This window comes from Hevea brasiliensis, chromosome 15 (assembly GCF_030052815.1).
Source record: "Hevea brasiliensis isolate MT/VB/25A 57/8 chromosome 15, ASM3005281v1, whole genome shotgun sequence".
In the NCBI taxonomy this organism is placed as follows: Eukaryota; Viridiplantae; Streptophyta; class Magnoliopsida; order Malpighiales; family Euphorbiaceae; genus Hevea; species Hevea brasiliensis.
The window spans coordinates 56,568,252-56,589,294 of NC_079507.1; the positions used below are offsets into that span (position 1 = coordinate 56,568,252).

Sequence of the window (21,043 nt, forward strand, 5' to 3'; positions counted from 1 at the left end):
TTAAACTTTGAGATTGAAATGAAAACGTATAATTCATTATCTATGAATTTCCATATGAATGCAATAGATGACACTTCATTTTGAGATCTTATAAATAGTTGTGAATGATATGATAAAAGAGAATATGATATGAAAATATGTGAGATGACTATGAATATGTTAACAGGTGATAGTGGAACCCGCCAGATGCTAATAAACAGAGAAGGATCTGTTCGGGTCTCCACAAAAATAAGATATAAAAAAAAAAAATTCTACACATAGAATACATGTTTTAAATGACATCAAAAGTTTACAATAGATATGATAAAACAAGATAGGGTGCTCTGGCACCGAATGTGGCACTTCTTGCTCGGCTATACGGTAGACGGGTAAGGGGCGTCACAATATATATATATATATTCAATTTAATGGAGTCATAATATAAATACTAAACTATTAATTTTAAAAAAGTTGATTAACATATATATTAATTTTGACATAATTTAAGGATAAAAAAGTAATTTATCTTTAAGTGTATTTTTATTATTTCTCAGATAATTAATGAAAAATTAGACAAAGGGACTTTAGTTTAATGGAGTTAAAATATAGAAATTAAATCATTAATTTTTAAAAATTAAGAACATATATATTAATTTGGTATAATTTAAAGAAGAAAAATTAATTTAATTAAATATAATTTAATTTTACAGCATTGAATACATAGCTTGTAATTTAGATAATTAATATAAACAAATAATTGTAAAATATATTCATTATAATAAAAAAAACCTATTATTCAGTTAAAACCTTAATTTAAAAAAAAAAAAAAAATCCAAACACTTATGAGTGAAGTTGCATAGATAGATTGTTTCCAATAATAAGCCATTAACATAATCTCTTGGCCATCCGGATTGAATTAGTTTTGCTTGGATAGTTGTCCAAAGTAGTTGACACTTGTCCCTACGGTGGAGCCAGCGGTGAGTCCCAATGACCACCATGCCTTGCAGTTGCTACCTACATGAATATCGGAATAAGCAGTCAGCCGATAGCTGATAACCAATCAGAATTTCTCAAAGCAAGATCAGCTTTTTAATGCTAACAATTAAGCTAATCACAGCTTCAAAAGGAAGAAAATTCTCCAGAAGAACAATTCCTTGCTCCTTCACATGAACGATGACTTTGTCTTTCCCGACGTGCAAACTAATGCTTAGCTGCAGAACAAATCTTGAGATATATATTCCCGTCAACAAGACCAAACGACATAGATTCCATACTGTGACTGCAACAGGAAACTTAAATTTTGAATTTTTTTGTTAATCCATTTATTTATTCGTTAATTCGTTTTATTTTTTTTTTTTAAAAAAACTTAAAAATAATTTTGCTTTTCTTGAGAGGAAAAAAAGGTAACTGAAACAAGAAATTAATTTTTATTTTTCCTATATATATATATATATATATATATATATATATATATATATAATGTAATTATTTTTACATTTAGAATATTGCTTTCTAATTGATTTAAAGTGAAAATGGTTAGGTCTATTTTTGGAGTCCGCTCTAGCTCAGCGTGAAAGACGTACTCTGGAAGAAATGAAGTCCTTTTTTTTTTTAAATGGAAAATGTAAATTCTGGGTCAGGGTTTTCTTTCTAAGATTCAATATTCAAGCTTTCTTTGTGTGTGTGTGTGTGTGTATATATATATATATATATATATATATATATATATATATATATATATATATATATATATATATATATGCAGCAGGAAGATGAAAACTATACATATGTAGGTGGAAAGAAAAAAGAGAAAGAAAATGGCTGGCAAGGTTGCATGGCTTACTACTGCTGTTGGCATCATCATATTGGTTTTGCTATTGTCTTCATCAATAGCCTACACTATTGATGAATCCAAAATCCCCAACCACAGTAAGTGTAATTAATTAACCTGTTATGCATTTTTCTAAGTACACTTTATATATATTAAACATTTTCCATATCTACTGATTAAATGTAAATTCTTAATATTAATTGTTGCAGGAGATAAGAAGAGTGGACAACATGCATTTTATTTCGAGGAAAATAAATCGGCTGGGTCTTCTCATATTTCACCACCAGACGGACCTGATGACAATGGTGGCGGAAATTAAGCTGAAGAATTTATATATGATATATGTACACATCCCATTAAGTCATCAATAAAGCCCTTATGGCTTTCTACAGGAAAAATAAGTAAATAAATACAGCCCTTCTAGCTTGAGGCAGCACAGATATGTATAGCTATAAGTTTGAAAGATTACAATAATAAAAGGGCTGGTTGAATAAGATATTAGGATATTATTTCTACAACTATATTTGATTGTTTAATAAGTTTCTCTTCTTCGATCCTTTTAGCTTGCTAGCTAGCTAGGGGGTGTAGGAAATAAATAACGAGAAAAATGATTTTGTTTGTATATTTTGTGAAATTAATTAATCTATGCATTGATAAATGACCTTCTTTATCCATTTGGGTTTATAGATTAATGTGGTTGTTAATTATTTATTATAGTTTGTAAACTCATATAAATATGTTTTAAGTCTTAAGCAATAACAATTCCCATTCTTAAGAGTTAATGTATAATACATAAAATAAACGAATATTATGGAAATTAAATTTATTGAACTAAATTAATTTCTGAATTCATCAATTCCTATCATAATGGTCATAGTTGATTTAAGCATTGCATAAAGGATAACAAAAAGAAAGCTAATAAAGGTAAAAAGATGGAATATAATTACAAGAAAATGGAAAAGGCAGATTAGTTGTTCTTATTTTATGTTTTTTTAAAAAGGAATATGAGCTAATGGGTAATAAGTGTGAAAGAAATTCCAAATATGCCTATCAATTGTAGCGTGATTTACTCTTTTTTTTTTAATTTTTTTTTATTTTTAAGGTATAAAGAATTAGTGATTTTGACTTTTAAATTTGAGTAAGAGATATATTATTTTTATTTAGGAGAAAGAATAATATCTGTCATGCCTTATGTAACTCATCGATTATTATTTTATCATATTAGGTGTCTTTAAATGAAAGAAAAAATCACTTATATTATATTTTTAAAATTTAAATTTTAAATAATTATCAAGTGCTCTTTATTCATTAAAAAAAATACCATATATTTCATTTATATGCCTGAAAATTGCTAAATGCAGCTTTCATGCCATAGAAGCATAAAAAAAAAAAAAAAAAAATTAGGGGTGACAATTTTAGACATAATGATTCAACCCAACTCCATAGGTTGAATCGGCACCAGTACCTGAGCCGGCATAAAAACCCAGAGACCCGTAGTAAGCATCACTATTCTCAAACTCATAATCAGAGCCAAAATTAAGGCTCAACATACAAATAAAATAAAATAAAATATTATATTTTTATTTGGGTCAACTCAATCCAATAACCATCAGAAACCAGAACTATGAGAGCCCAGCTCAATTCTGATACCATCATGTACAACTATTTAATATCATAATGATTTTTCATTAATTAATACCATAACTATGTAACCTAACGTCACAACGGAGTTCTAACTATTAAACAAATAAATAAGTAAATAAATAAATATATAGATACAAGAATAAAAACTAAGAAGCACAATCTGTGGAAGAAAAATGTAAATTAGACTCGAAAAAATAAACTCGCTTCTCCTGCAACTTGGAAAAAATATTTAAATAGGAATAAGCGTTCAACTCAGAGAGTTTAGATATTGAAAATAAATGCAATTTCTATAAATATATAAAATTAGTGCAATCCTACCATGAAATACACATCCAACACATAAAACAAATAATTCATCCAATAATCACACAAGAAGTTAATTTAGAACTACTCACACACCCAATGCATTTTATCAATATATATACATATATATATATATATATATATATATATATATATATATATATATATATATATATATATATATATATATATATATATATATATATATATATATATATGGGATCTGATCCCCTATACAGCTCTCTTAATCTAATACCTACCAGCGAAGTCAATTCAAGCCGGACTTTCACTTAATAATCCAGATGCGGGGGTCAGCAAGATTAACTTAAAGCCGTACTCACCACGACTTATATATAAGGATTGAGTCCCAGCGAGTCAAGCTCCAGCTACGACTATCCGTCTTACCCATATCCATATCCACACTATACTCACGCCAACACACCCACATAGCTCCAAATTATTCCCAGGGTGGCAATCACAAATAAATAACAACAATTAAATATGCACCAACTAAAATACCCCTAATATAATAATTATACATGTGTATAATTAAATATTTATAAAACGCATAAACATGCCAAATATATAACTAATATTGAAATTGCAAAAAAAATTCAATATCCAACTCACAAACTGGTTGACTGAACTGTAGTTAGTACGGTTAGAAGAGGAAGATGGTTGGTACCGATTATCTAAACATACACATTGATCTCTATCGAAAGACTGAAAAAATTAAATAATTAATTCAAACTATAAAATTAAAAAAAATCTTAAGGTCTTGCCGAAATTTCGGTAGAGTTTCCACTATAATTGAACCTAACTCCCCTGTAAGAAAATGAACAAACAATAACACACAGGGCCTCAGGTCCACAATAAAAATTATAATGCCCATCTAGGGCCTACAAGAATTCTAATATAGGTCCAATCCTTCAAACTCTAACTCGGGTCTCTAACTCTTTTACAGTCTAAATAATTATTTTTAGCACTTTAAAAATTATAAAAATATTCCTGGAGGTCCTCTATATCATTCTTATATTAATTAAAATCATTTTATTTAATTTTACTAAATCAGGAATATTTTTATAGATTTATGAGTTAGTTTAAACAAGGAACAAATTGTACAATTTGAGTTAGAGACTATCTTTATAAATTTTGCTATCTGGAACGCGTTCGGGATATTTGAAAATACTGAGATCGATTGTAATATTGATTATGTTCTGAGACGGGTCGCCTGGCAGTCGGATCAGGTCGAAAACTCAGTCCTGGGCACTGGTGAGTTAATATCGATTCGATTGCACCTAAACAAAGCACATAAATTGTTAAAAATTATTATATAATCATTTTTAATTTATGGAATCGAAAAGACTCGAAAATCTTACCAAGCGATGTGGACTGTCTAATGATCACCTTTTTCAAACGATGTCCGATCGGAGTGGAGTAGGTCCCATCTCAAAGGTCTCGATGCGCTGAGTCCATCGATGGTCTCAAATTGTCAATTCGAAAGTTAGATTGCCAGAAATATAATCGAAAATATAAAAAAAAAAATCCATTTTTCTCTCTCCTAATTTTGTGTAAATAAAAAATTTTTAATTATCCTATTGATCCCTAAACTTTTTAGATATGTACAATTAGGTCCAAAATTCTTTTATTATATTTAAATTAAATAAAACTTTGGTAACAATAATAATAATACTCTAAAGAAATTTAATATGATTTAATCTTAATTAACTTTAATTGATTTTTGATAATGACAATATTACTAATAGCAATTTAATAATAATAATAATAATAATAATAATAATAATAATAATAATAATAATAATGCATGTAAAATTAACATTCATAAAGTAAAAATATCATTATTATGAAAACACTAATTTAATATCATGAATAAAATAATAATAAATTAATAGTCTAATTTTTAAATATTCTCCATCTATATATAAAAAAATCAAATTGTTACACATAAGTTGAGCTTATTTATGTTCTTGCGTCGTATTATGGGTTAATTTACTAATTTGATTTGATGTATTCATAATATACTTTATTATTTGCATCGCATGTCATTTCAAAACCTAATAACTCTTTTTAACCCAGTAACTTATTTTAATCCAAAATGATGCTATTAAAAAAATAAATTAATAAATATAAAACTAATTATTTATTAATTTAGAATTTTATTACTTTATAATAGTTACTTAAAAATTATATATATTGTTCTACAACTAATTGTTTTTAAAATTTTTAGTTAAAATATTGATTAATTAGATGTTAAAATATCCCTTTCTTGTTCATGTTATATTTAAGGTTTTTATATATTATTAAATTTATGCATAATTAAATTTGTGTAAATTTCATGTAATATATTATTTTACAAAATTAAAAGTGTTAAATTGTGTATAAACTTATCAAATAAATTATGTTGGATCATGTTTTGTCTAATTAAATGAATATTATTTAATATTAATCATATTATATCATGTATCCCATATAATAAATGGTCATGTTCATATTTAAATTTTTAACATGATTTATTAATTGTTTCATCTTCTTGCTATATCATTTTTTTTGGTAAATGATCAAAATAATTTAAATTCTTACGTTTATTTTTAGTTTTTGTAAGTAATTTTATTAATTTAATCATTAAGCTTTAACATTAGTTTTAGCAAGTCAATCATTTGTACCTAAAATTATTTAAGCCAAACTAAGTTGTTTTAATTTGTAAAAATATGTTTTTCTGGTGAATTCAAAGGAGCCCACTATGACAATATGACAATATGTCATATTAGAAATCTGATGATGTTCATCAATAAAATAATTTAATGGAATAAAGTTCAATTTACCCCATGTAATTGTTAGGGAGATTCAATTTAGCCCATTTTTAACTTTTGGTTCAATTTAACCCATAAATTTTAATTTATTCTCAAATTAGCCCAATTAACAAAAATATATTTTCATTACATTAGTATCTGTTGGATTCAACATTTACTCCATGCTGTAGATTTTTTTTTCTTAAATTAATAATAAAATTAAAAATTTTAATTAAAATTAAAAATTTATGCAAATGTTTGAATTTTTTTATCATTAAGCTTTTTAATACTTCCAGAAATTTTAAAGCTGATATTTTCAAGATTCGAAACTCTCCTGCAGTAAAAATATATAAATATTCATTTAATAGATTAATTCGACTATTAATCCAGTGGCAGTCACGCTATAAATTAGATTTTATTATAGCGTTATATATATATATATATATATATATATTATAAGCAAATTTTATTAAATGAAAATTTAGGAAAAACTTTGTAAATACAGTTCAAACTAACTCGGTCAATACACAGTCCATACTTATATACATATCGATTTTTTTTTTCTTTTCATTAACAAGCTACTTTTTTTTTTTTTTTTGGCAGTGCTTCTAGCTGAATTGAAGGAATTAATTTGGAATAGAAAATTTTCGATGGCCCGGACCAGACGGTGGTGAACGACGAACAGGCGTACCGGTTTTCTTTTCCTCCAAGTTTTCATGCTTTCCTTTATTTTTCTCCCCTGCAACAGTTTATTACAAGAAATTTTGCATGCATTAGTAGTCAATAATAAATATTGGTTTCCTTTTTTTGACAATAGAACAACGAGGGCTTATTTAAACTTACTAGGTTTGGAGATTTTGGTTGGATCAGCCAACACTGCATCAAATGAAAACACATGTAATAGGCATCATGCCAGCAACAAGCAAGCTCCCGCTAAACATTTTTTTTTTTTAATTTTTTTTAAACTATGAAGAATAGGTATGTTTCTATATTTCCTTGCCTAGATATTTATAGGGAAAGCAACGATTCTGAAACTGAGAAAAAACTACGTATTTGTGGGTCAAGGTTTTGGAAATTTTCCATTCGAAAAGAGGAAAATGAAAAGCTTTTTCCATGGCCATGGAATGGAATAAGGACTGGACGATGAAATAAGCCCTTTTTGTTAAACATTACATATAACATCTATGATAAACTTGTGAAAAAAGTTATGTGCTTGGTAGGTACTATAATTTTTTTAATATGTATTTCTTTTATTTAAAATTTTTATCTATTTTTATTTTTGAACTCAAGTTTTATTAATCGTTTAAATCAAAGAAGACCAACATAGAATTAGAAATCAAATACTTTTGATAGATTTCTATATTTTTAGCTTATGAAAAGTTGGAATTTGAATTCCTACACCTATTTGATTTCAAATGTGGAATTCTATGAAATTACTTCAATTAATTTAGCAATTTTTTTTTTTTAATTCCATTCATATGAATCAACATATAAATGAATTTTTTAATATAAAATTGGTGGATTGAATATATCTCTTGATATATATGCTTTGGGCCTGTATAAACTAAGCCTAGTTGCTTATTATATTAAATTTATTTTCTATACATATGCTGATTATCATAAAACTGAGCCTAGTCCAAAAAATTTTCAAAAAAAATTTTATTACAAATAATAGTCTGGTTGATAAGTGAACATAAACTTTTCAATTTTTTTTTTAATTAATGGAGTCGCAATAAGTTGGGTAATAATTAGTGGGCTACACAGAAAGAAGTAATTCTATTCTTTTCTCACCCTAAGGTAAATAATCTTATAATAAGTAGATGAAAAGAGTAATCCAGTACTACCTGATTGGCACTTTTCAAATCTTTTTAATAGAATTTGAGAACATACTATAAATATTATATCTGCGAATTATGATACTTATTAATTTTCAGCATCAACATTGATATGTTTTTCTTTATAATGAGAAAATAAATTTAATATAATATATAAAAATTAATTAAAATAAAATATTTTAAATTTTTTTATTGTAATATTTTGTTTATATTGTATTAAAAATTAGTTATCTTATATTATATTGAGTCTATTTAATTGATTTATAGTGAAAGGTAAATCATTCATACCATTCTCAAGAATCATTCTGGAATTACAATCAGCCTTCCTAACAAAATTCAAAAGGAGAGTTCTTCATAAGAGAATTCTGTTATTTTATTTTCTTTCATTTTTAAGAATATTTATTCTTTTACCATAGTTATTGGTAGGGAAGTTTATTATTTTACCATAGTTATTGGTAGGGAAGACATTAGGCATGTCATTTTCTGAATGTACCTACCTAATTCATTTTAAATGAATTTCATTGGTTACCATTAAATAATTTAAAATGTAAAATTCAAATGAATTACATATAATTTATAAAAGATATAATTTTATAATTAAAATTTATTTATTCTCACTATATAATTTCTCATATATATATATATTGTGTGTGTGAGAGAGAGAGAGAGAGAGAGAGAGAGAGAGAGAGAGGTCTATTAATAATATAACAGAGCCATCATTTAATTGCATAGTGCTAAAGAAAGGTATAAGAAGGAGAGGGGGAAGGAGGAAGAGAAAAACGAAGGGGAGAGGGAGAGCGAGAAAAGGTATGTGTTTGCATTATATTTAATAATAAAATAAAAAAATATAATTTCCTTCTTTATATATGAGAGAGAAAGAGAGAGTGTGGGGGGAAGGTAAAAAGGAATTTGTTTACTAAGAATACAAGGATATTTTAGTTTAAATAATGTTTTTTTTTTTTTTTTAATATGCAACAATTTTTGCATTAACAAGGTATAGAGGGCAAACTTACAAAAAAAAAAAAGGCCTAGAAACATGTACAAATACAATTTAGAGGGCCAAACTAAGCTCAGCACAAATTTTTAGCCTAAAAACAGAAACAACCTGGTCCAGAACCCACCCAGGAACCCTAGGTTGCATAACAAGACCCGGCCACCCTTTCTACATGGTGCCACTGGCATGAAAGAGAAGACCCAGCCACCCATCCAAATCAGCGCTGCTACAGAATTGCAGACTGGGAAGGAGAGACACTATTGATTAAAAGACTCAAAGAGCACAAAAAAAAGGATAACATGATCTTAAAAACTCAAATCGGCACCAAACTCCTGTCTTCACCCTGTAGAACCAATATCCACTACTAGGAGAGTGACATATTAGAGCTCACCCGACCTCTCAATCTCCTTTAGCCTTAAGGGTCGGCCTTCCAGTATAGAGGGAAGGCTACGAGACCTGGAGTTACCAACATTGATCAATGCTTAAATCCTCCTGCTAAGCAGTGGCAACTTTTAGACCCCTTTACCATCAACCCAAGTGAAGCTCCAAACACACCAACTCACTCGAAATCCAGATCTCCTTTTCTCCCTCTCGATGAAGCTTTAAGATCGGTGATGAAAACCCAAAAACTTCACAAGTAACAACCTAACATGGGATGGGGACGGAACCCCAAACACTCTGTTAGAGCAAAAACCTTCGGGTAGGGGAAGCCAAACGAAAAACACAAAGCTCGACCAAATTGTAAAAATCTAAAACTAGAAAACAGGAAGATTGAGAGAAAACTCACTGTAAAAAAACTAGAGAGATAGGCTATTATTGAGATAATGTGTTTTTTTTTTTAATTTTTAATATTATTGTATTTTATGAAATTCATTTTATTATCTATCAAATTTGGTATGAATTAGTTTTAGTTACAACTAATTTCATGAAATTAAAATTTAATTTTTTTTAATAAAAAATATAAAATTTAATTAAATTTTACAAATTTTGTGATAATTTGCATTTCACGATAGACCAATGATTACTCCCTTGCACTTGGTCCAAGTTATATAATGCAATTTTTTAAGAAAGGCACTACTGATATATTGTAATTTCTATTTCTAAAAAAATTAAAATATTATAACTTCTATGTTCTAAATTAGTTTATATGATAAAAACTTTAATTTTATGTCCAGAAAGGGATATAATAAATTTTAGTTATTAATTGTACATGGAATGAATTTTGTTAAAGAAATAAAAGGAAAGATGAGCTTTAAAATTAATTAAAATAATATATTAGGGATGGAAGTGAATATTTTAAATAAAATCCTCTAAAACTAAGAAAAGGAAAGGAAGGAGAGATGAATTGGCCAAGTGAGTAGATAAAAGAGAGCAGCATCGTGATAATTCGAGAACAGATAAAAGGGGGAGAAGGGCTGCGCCGTGACTTCCACTAAACTCAACCATTTCCAGTCAAAATCCGATCAACCCGACCGTGAGAAACGCCTCGTATCCCTTCATAGCCTTGCTTGTGCTTGAATTCTTGACCTTTCCATCTGAAACGCGACAGGAAAGGAAGAATCGGGCTCTGTCCTTGGCGCCACCAGCTGCGTCTCTAGCGTCGCCGAAGCTCCTAACCTGTTTCTTGCCTCCTTTAGCTACCCATATAGCGTTCCCAAGCCTCCTTTTTAGTCAAGAGGTGAACGGAAAGGAGAAACGAAACTGGGGAACCAGAACCTGCGGGCTTCAGTTCACAAAGCTTGGACGAAATTTCTAATCACAGCCCTCAATGGAACCAGCAGCGACAGCTTCTACAGATTTTCTCTCCCTGAAGAAATTATTGGTTTACTAAATTTGCTAGATAAGAGACAAATAAACTTTGGGTTTCTTATCTGGTTTCTTTTCCCTTTTCTAAGAAATTAAAGTTAGTCTAAAGTAGATGAACGAGCATTCAACGATCAAAACAACAGGTTCTGTGTGACGCCCCTTACCCGTCTACCGTATAGCCGAGCAAGAAGTGCCACATTCGATGCCGGAGCACCCTATCTTGTTTTATCATATCTATTGTAAACTTTTAATGTCATTTAAAACATGTATTCAATGTGTAGAATTTTATTTTATTTTATTTTATTTTATTTATGTGGAGACCCGGACAGAGCCTCCCCTGTTTTATTAGCATCTGTTGGGTTCCACTATCACCTGTTAACATATTCATAGTCATCTCACATATTTTCATATCATATTCTCTTTTATCATATCATTCACAACTATTTATGAGATCTCAAAATGAAGTGTCATCTATTGCATTCATATAGAAATTCATAGATAATAAATTATAAGTTTTCATTTAAAGTCCAAAATGAAATACATCATAAACTAGTAATTACATCATGACTAAATATAATGAACCAAAATACTAGTCTATACATGGGCCCTACCAAAATACAAAAGACCGGTGAGGTGACTTTGGACAATGACAGATCTGATCAGAGCTCTGTCAGTGCACTCATCGATCTTCTTTGCCACAGCGGCTGCGCTTTGGGGCCCGTCTGGTGATCTCGATTACCTCTGATGGAAAACCAACGCGCTAAGCATAACGCTTAGTGGTGCATAATTTATAATAACAATAATTTAATAATTTGAAACAATATATGCAACTCATAATTTTTGGGTCTTTTACATTTTTATTGCTCTTTGGAAATAATTAACATTATCGGGATCTTTTATGATTACTTATTGTATTTTAAGTCTTAATTAATTTTTTTTTATCAGTGCCCAAGAAAACCTATAACAAATTATAAAAGCTGGATGTACGGGTGTATACTGGTTAGACAGCCATATGTCTATCCAAAGATATCGTCTGTCAGCACGAGGCGGTATCGCACGAGACCCGCTGTCAGGCTTGTAAAGCCAGAAATAAAGTAGGCATATAGCCTGTAGAACAATCATACCAGACATATATTGTCAGTTCATGATTTTCTCGGTAGGCAGTACTGCTATCTGTAGTCCCTAATTGGTATACCAATTTATCCAAACTAAATAAATAAGTCTAGGTATACTATGGGCAATTAAACATTTTTAATTAATTTAGCACTGTTCACTATTACTATTTTCTAGTACTGTTCATTGGTATCATTAATTTCATATTAATAGGACATTAGTCCCAATTTACATATTCATATCATTTTTAATATTTAATTCTCCTTATGAGTATTTTAATTATCATATATAGCATTTTTCCCATGAACCTTTCTTTAGGTTCATGTTGATGTGTTATCTTTATCTAGGAATTTGACTAGGTTGGGATGTCTATTTAGTCACAATTCCTTCATAACAATTGCTCCTCTATGTTTAAACTTGAATTTCAGTTTTTGAATCACTGAGTTTGGGGTTATAGAACTCAAGTTATGGTCAAAATACCAAAGGAATAGTATTTTGGGACATTTTCTGGGTTGGTAGTTTCAGTGACCCAGCTTTTGCTAACAATTTGAATTGGCTAAAGGAAAAACTGAGTTAAGTGGTCTTCATGAAAAGTGTAGCCCTATGTCTAAACTTTCCATGGGTAAAATTTTAGGTCATTTGGACCAGTATAGAGAGAGTTATGACCAAATGAACACGTACTGTTCATTTGGTCATTTTCTGGGTTGGCAGTTTCACTGACCCAACTTGTGCTAACAATTTGGATTTGTTAAAGGCAAAACTGGGTTAAGTAGTCTTCATGAAAAGTGTAGCCCTATGTCCAAACTTTCCATGGGTAAAATTTTAGGTCATTTGGACTAGTATAGAGAGAGTTATGACCAAATGAACACGTATTGTTCATTTGGTCATTTTCTGGGTTGGCAGTTTCACTGACCCAACTTTTGCTAACAATTTGAATTTGTTAAAGGCAAAACTGGGTTAAGTGCTCTTCATGAAAAGTGTAGCCCTATGTCTAAACTTTCCATGGGTAAAATTTTAGGTCATTTGGACCAGTATAGATAGAGTTATGACCAAATGAACACGTACTGTTCATTTGGTCATTTTCTGGGTTGGCAGTTTCACTGACCCAACTTGTGCTAACAATTTGAATTTGTTAAATGCAAAACTGGGTTAAGTGTTCTTCATGAAAAGTGTAGCCCTATGTCTAAACTTTCCATGGGTAAAATTTTAGGTCATTTGGACCAGTATAGAGAGAGTTATGAACAAATGAACACGTGCTGTTCATTTGGTCATTTTCTGGATTTGGTGCAGGATAATCCGAATTTGGGTAGTATTTAGGTCAAGTTTTGGACAGAATTTGGGCATGGTTTCTTTATAGAAAATGGGCTATGTTGAGTCTAATTTCACCTCCAATTGGCCTCATACCAAATAGAGTCACACATTTTCAATTATGGGTCAATAAACCCACTGGACTCATTGAGTCCAAAACTGCAGAAAATTGAACACTCCCAATATCTCAATTCCTCCAATTTCCTTACTTCAATTTGCATGCAATACACTTCTATAAGCAACAATCTCAACTCAATAGGTCAATTTCAATATTTTACACAAAGTCCTCAACATTTACACAAACCCTAGTTTTCAAAGTTTCAAATTTATATAAACACTACACAATCAAACTCCCAACCATTTCAACTCATCACACATTCTCATGGAACCATTTTTCATCACTTAAAAGCAATAAACTTCAAGTTTCATGGCTGCCAAAAATTCAAGGGTTCTTTCCTCTAGATTTTCTTTTTGTTTTAATGATATTTATGCTTGGCTAAACATGCTTTTCATGTTTAATAAAGAAAAGAAAAGGGATTAGTGCACTAACCTTACTTGAGCTGCCCAAACCTCAACTTTCTTGCTTCTTATGGGTATCTATGGCTTCCTTATGGAGTGGGGAGTATTTTTTGTGAAGGGTGCTAAAGGTTTTGATGGGTAGAAGCTTGAGAAATCAAGCTTGGAAAATTGACAACAATGGAGGAAATGAGGGAAAGAGAGAGAGAGAAGAAATGGAGGAAGAAGATGGAAGTGGGTGGGAGTTTGTCCTCTAGTGCCTATTTATAATTTTTTTTTTTTGAATTTTCCTAAGCTTTTTCTTTTCTTTTCTTTTCTTTTCTTTTCTTTTCCTTTCTTTTCTTTTCTTTTTTTTTTTCTCTTCTCATTTTCCTAATCTATTTCATAAATTTTAATTAATGTTAATTATTTTATTCTCTATTTTTTTTTGACATTTAGGTCAAAATTCACCTTTGGGGGTGAAATGATCAAAATGGCCTTAGTAGTGCATATTGGGTTATTTTTATTATTTTTGTATCAATTTAGAAATTCTCTAAACTTTAATTTATTTATTTTTTCTCTACATTTTTCCTATATTTTCTTAACATTTATTTCTTCAATTTTTGCCTCCTCACTATAGTTTAGGTGTAGTTCCAGACATTTTAACTGTCAGAACAGATATTAGTCGTCAGAACAGTAAAATGTACGGACTAACTTTGGTGAGGGCGTTACATTCTGCACCACTTTACCTATTGCATTCTGGGCAAAGTATCCCAACAAATCCTGCTCAACTGATTTCCATAATCTAGAGAAGTTTATCAAACATGTGGGAATTTTTGATAGCATGCAAAGCTACAACAATATTCTTCCTTCTCATATATATATATATATTTCTCAGCTTAATTTTACCACCTTCTATTACCCATGACGATAATCGTCTGGTGCTGAACTATGCACATAAGCCGCACCGATTCCATTTTCATATAATCAATTGATATTAAATATTTAATATAAAGTAGGCCTACCTAGAAAATTGCATAATAGGTTAATTAATTACACTACTTACTAGGCTTGGGGCATTATGGTACACTAGACTGCTCAAAACACTTGAAGATTCTTCAATTGGATGTCATGTCTGCTCAACCGCATTGGCAACATTGCAATGGAAACCAGTAGAGCATCGTAAAAATTGTCGTTCTCAAACTCAAATTTGATTAATATTTTTAAATTTAAATTTATTTTAAATCTTATTAAAATTTATTATTAACTACTCGAATTCATTTTAATTCCAATCATTGTTATCTGAAAAATACGTAAATCTGTTTAAATTTATATTTTTTAATTAATAATTAACATAAAAATTATTTTTTGTTAATAATTTATATTTTAAAATTATAAAATTTATAAATATTATATATAAATATTATTATAAAAATATATATCTTACATTTAATTAAGTATTTATGTGAATGGATATAGACAACGGATACTCAATATGTAAAAGCTGAACTTGATCCGAATCCATTATGGGTACTATTTTTTAAACATAAACTCGTCTCAAATCCGATTATATATTACTCAAACCCATCATATTAAGATTTGGTCGGATCGGATACCTTTATTCTAGGCAACATTGCTAAAGAGATTTATGTTGTGCAGCCTGGGGGTTTTACAGTAGAGGCCAGGGCAGTCAAGACAGAAGTGGATGCAAATTATAAATGGAGGGGCCAAAATTTAAATAATTATTAAAACTTTATAGATTACACTTTTATTAAATAATAAATTAATAATCAACATTTATTATAGAAATATTTTTAAGGAAATTAATGTTTAAAATAATAATTTATAATTATTATAATAAATAGTAACTAATAAAAATTTTGACTCTATAAAAATAAAATAAATAGAAATAAATTTTTATGCTAAGAAAATAAATTTTTTTATTTTAATATTTAATTTATTTTTATAATTGGTGGTAAAACTAATAATTCTAAATATTAAATTTGATAAGTTATTATTTTTAAATTTGAAAGAAAATTTTTAGAGATAAAATAATAAAATTATTCATTAAAATTAAAATTTTTAATAACTTATTTATATATATATATAATCACTAAAATTATTAAAAAAATAAGAAGAGGACAAAAAAAAATTTTGGATGGGGACAGGGCCCTCACCCACAACTCGCCCTTGAGTGAAGACTATGTGCATTTGCTTAAGAAAGCCTTGTATAGTTTGAAACAAACTCCAAGAGCTTTGTACAATAAAATTGATAGTCATTTACAATAAATTGGCTTTGTTAAAAGCTCCAGTGAAGTAAAATGGTTGTGTGATCTTTTGATTATTTTCTCTATATATATTGATGATTTTTTTATTAACTGATTTTGATATGACATATCTTAGAGAAATGTCTTATTTTGTTGGAATGAACATTTTCTCAATTTTAGGAAGGACTTTTCATTTCCCAAAGAATATATATATATATATATATATATATATATATATATAATCCTTAAAATAAGCATCAACAAATGTATTAACATAAATGAGAGGTCAATTAACTTCTATTTATTTTAAAATTACTTTATGTGTATATATATTTATAAATTGACTTCTCTTATTAAACCCTCTTTTCAAGCGGATCTATTGTTCTTGGACATTGCATCTGTTGGTTTTTCCCTCTTTGTTGTTTCCTTTCTTTTTAATAATTTATATAAATAAAAAAAATAATGATGGAAAGAGGAAAGAGGAAAAGGATGAGACATAAAATGATGTGTGGAGAAACAATTTCAAAAGATTTATAATATTGGAATATTGAATAAAATTGATTTCAAATATTGCTGAAAAACGAAAAATGTCCACACAACTGACTCTAACTAATTTAGGATTAAAACTTGGTTATCCTTGTATTATCATTAAATTAATAATCTAATTAATTTATTGATTGAAAATATATGTTTTAAAATTTTTTAAAGTACTAAAAAAGGCCTAATGTCTAAAATAAAACATTTATACTCATTTTCAACCCCTTTTTATTATTTTATTAATTTATCTTCAATTTTTAATTTTTATTTCCATTTTAACAATTAAATTATTTCATGGATGAAAATACCTGAAATTTCTAATATGACATGTTGTCATATTTATTAGGACTTATTAGTGGGCTCCATTGAATTCACTGGAAAAACATATTTCAACAAGTTAAAGGAAACTTCATTTGGCTTAAACAATTTTAGGTACAAATGATTGAATTACTAAAATTAAAATTATTTAGAGATTAATAATTAAATTAATAAAATTAAATATTTATTTAAAATTTAAAATTAAAAATAATGTAAGAATTTAAATTATTTTAATCATTTAGAAAAAAAAAACTGATACGACTGATGCATGCATTTTAGATCATCATTTAGGAGTAATTTTTGCACATAATTTATCCTTATTCATAGCTATTATTTTAGATATTAGTATATATTTAGTCAATTTTGCAATTTTCACTTTTCTTAGTTTAATTTTTGGAATTCATTTGTTTTGTAGGATAAATTTGGAGAAATTTGATGTATTTTGATCAGAGTAGCCATTTGGAGGAGATTAAAATCGAATTGCAAAAATTTTGAAGTTGAGTAAAAAAATGGCCGAGAGCGACACAACCTGCAGCACAACCGAATTAGCTTATGTCGCAGGTTGTGTCGATCGTCAGATATTCACGCCGAGAGCGACACAACCCGCGACACAACTGACTCGGCTTATGTCGTTTTTACTGGAAAATTGTTGACGTGGAATTTCCGTTACTCCAGCCTTTTTACCTCACTTTCTCTGGATCCTTCCCCCTTTTACCCATTCTAGAACAGTCCCCTCGCCTATATAAAGTGCCCTTTATCACTTTCTTTCCATAGAGAGCAAGGGAGTCATTTTCGGAAAAGTTAGAAAGAGAGAAGGAGGAGCACTTTCTGCATTTTCTTCCAGCAGCAGCAAGGATCACGTTTCTGCACTTTTCTGCAGAGATCCTTCTGCAATTTGCTGGGTTTTTTCTACCCCTTTTAGCTTACATTTCCATTATTTCTTCATTTCTTCATTTGGGTTTGTCTTTAAACAATGATTTGTGAGTAGTTGATTGAGATTCTAGAGATGGGTTTGTAAATATTGATTTTTATTGTGGTTTTGAACTGATTTAGCCATTTAAATGGGATTTGTTATATTTTGATTTATTGCTTGTGTGCTTATTGCCTTGCTTGATGAATGGGCCCTCATTAAGTTAAGTTTTAATCATTAATAGATGGACTGAAAAGTGAATATTGGGGATGGATAATCTTGCAATAAACTTTATTTTCTTGGTGTTAGAAATAAGCTAAGAAGATTAAGGGGAATTTTCCAAAAATCAATTTTATGCATTAGTTGGGTTTTTGTTAGATTTGAAATACCGTGAAAACAGGGTTTGATTTAATGAAAACCAATTTTGAGATGCTTGAAAAAGGTTTCAAAAATTTAAGAATTGATTTCCCTCAAAATTGCAATTCTCATGTGTTTGGCTAAATTAAGGATAAACCACATGCAAACAATATTGAAAATCCAATCTCTAGAATCAATTTAATTTTCATTGCATTTAGATTTAAATCCTCCAAATCTCATAAATAGCAATTTCAATTTAAATCCAATTTAAATTTAAATCCAATCTCTAGAATCACTTTATTTTTATTTTTATTGAATTTAGATTTAATTCCTCTCAAATTTCATAAATAGAAATTCCACATTAATTTTTGGTAATCTAGTTTAATTAATTTTAGTTAATTGTTTGATTTAGCATTAATTCCTTAAATACCAATTTTAATTCCAAATTTCATTTTACATCTTTAATTTTTTTCTTAATTTTAATTTTTAGATTTTATTTTTAATATCTTTTAATTTTTGTCATTCTAATTAGCTTATACTTTTATTTCCAATTTAAGCACAATTCCCTGTGGGATCGATATCATTTTTTTAAAACTATACTACTGTGACCCGTGCACTTGCGGATATACAAACAGTATCAAGTTTTTGGCGCCGTTGCCGGGGAAATTGTTTGTTTTAAGTTGGATTTTAATTGTTTTAAGCTAATTAGAATTTTTATTTTCTTTTATTTTCACTATTGTTCCTTGTGTTTTTCAGGTACTTTTCTTGTTTATGAGACGATCGAAAAGCGCAAGTGACACTGAATTGTTGTTCAATCCTGAAATTGAAAAATTCTGTCGAGCTAACAAAAAGGAATACAAGAGAAGAAAAGAAGCAGAAAAAGAAGAACAACAAATATTTGAGCAAGAGGAGACAATAGAAAATATGGAGAATGAAAATAGAGCTATTGGTGGAGATAATGGAGGAAACGAGCAGAACGGGCAAAATGCTGTTGTTAATCAAAATGATCCTCAAAGAAGATCCATGTTAGACTATGCTTTTCCTAGATGTACTGATGTGAGAGATAACAGACCTATTATTGGAGCTAATCAATTTGAATTAAAAACTGGTCTCATTCAAATGGTTCAGAATTCACAATTTGGAGGTAGCCCACTTGAAAATCCTCATTCTCATTTGAAAAAATTTTTGATGATATGTGGTACACAAAGGCAACCTGGAGTTTCTGATGAAGTTATTCGGCTCACATTATTTCCATTTTCTCTTCGGGATTCAGCATTGGAATGGTATGACTCACTTCCACAAGCTATTATAGCTACTTGGGAGCAGCTATCTCAAGCTTTTCTATCTCAATTTTTCCCACCTGGGAAAACCACTCATTTGAGGAATCTGATGGTAGCTTTTAAACCAAGAGATGATGAAACTTTGTATGAATCTTGGATGAGATTTAAGGAGCTTGAAAGGCAATGTCCTCATCATGAAATACCGAAATGGATGATTGTTCAAAATTTCTACACCAGAGTTACTCTAGCCATAAGAAACACAATTGATTCACAAGCAGGAGGAGATTTCATGAGAATGACAAGTGAAGAATGCTATGATCTATTAGAGAAAATTGCTCATAATACCCATTTATGGGGAAATCCTAGAGCACTTGAGCCAAAGAAAGCTGGGATCTATGAACTTGACTCAGTTAACTACATGAATGCAAGATTTGATCAGTTGACTCAGCTTCTTAGTGATTTTTGCACAAAGGCAACAACCTCAACTCCTACAACTATGCAACAAGTTGCCTTCACAAATGGAACTCAAAGTTGTGGAGTTGATTATTCTTCTTATGGTGATGATTATTTGCAAGAACAAGCTGCTTATGCAGGAGGTTATCAACAAAAACCTATGGGAAATGCTTACTCTAATGTGAACAACTCAACATGGAGACCACAAGCAACTTTTGCTCAACAAGGCCAAAGCTCAAATTATGCTCATAACCAGCAGTTTATGCAGCAGAACAAGCCTCAATTTCAGCCTCAATTTCAGCCTACAAGGCAGCCACCACCGGGATATCAAGCAAGAGCACAACAATCCCTTCCATCCCATGAACCGAAGCCATCTTTGGAGAACATGATGGAAAATTTTTTTGCTGAACAAAGCAAGATGAATAGCAAATTGGAGGAAGAAATGCAACACATGAGACAAACCATGGATCAATTACAAGTCCACAACCGCATGTTGGAAACTCAATTGGCGCAACAAGCAAGCTCATCAGGAAGCAATTCCTATGGGAAACTACCTAGCCAACCACAAAACCCTCATGAACAATGTAAGTTGGTGACCTTGAGAAGTGGTAAAAAAGTTGGTCAAGAGAGTGAAAACAAGAGAGAAGAAAAAGAGAGCACAAAAGAAGAAAATTCAGTTGAGAGCAAGAAAAATGAAAAAGAAGAAGAAAGCAAAAGTGAGCAAGATGAGGGAGAGAAACCATACATCCCACCTGAACCTTACAAGCCCACCCTTCCCTACCTTCAAAGATTCATCAAGCACA

At 29.6% G+C, this 21,043-nt stretch overlaps 1 non-coding gene across 1 annotated transcript; it reads right to left on the bottom strand.

Moving 5' to 3' along the window:
* Positions 1–19,881: 19,881 nt before the first annotated feature.
* LOC131174258 (small nucleolar RNA R71) lies at positions 19,882–19,988 on the bottom strand. Its single transcript, XR_009144506.1, has one exon. It is a non-coding gene; the product is annotated as a small nucleolar RNA R71 (small nucleolar RNA).
* Between the last annotated feature and the right edge of the window lie 1,055 nt (positions 19,989–21,043).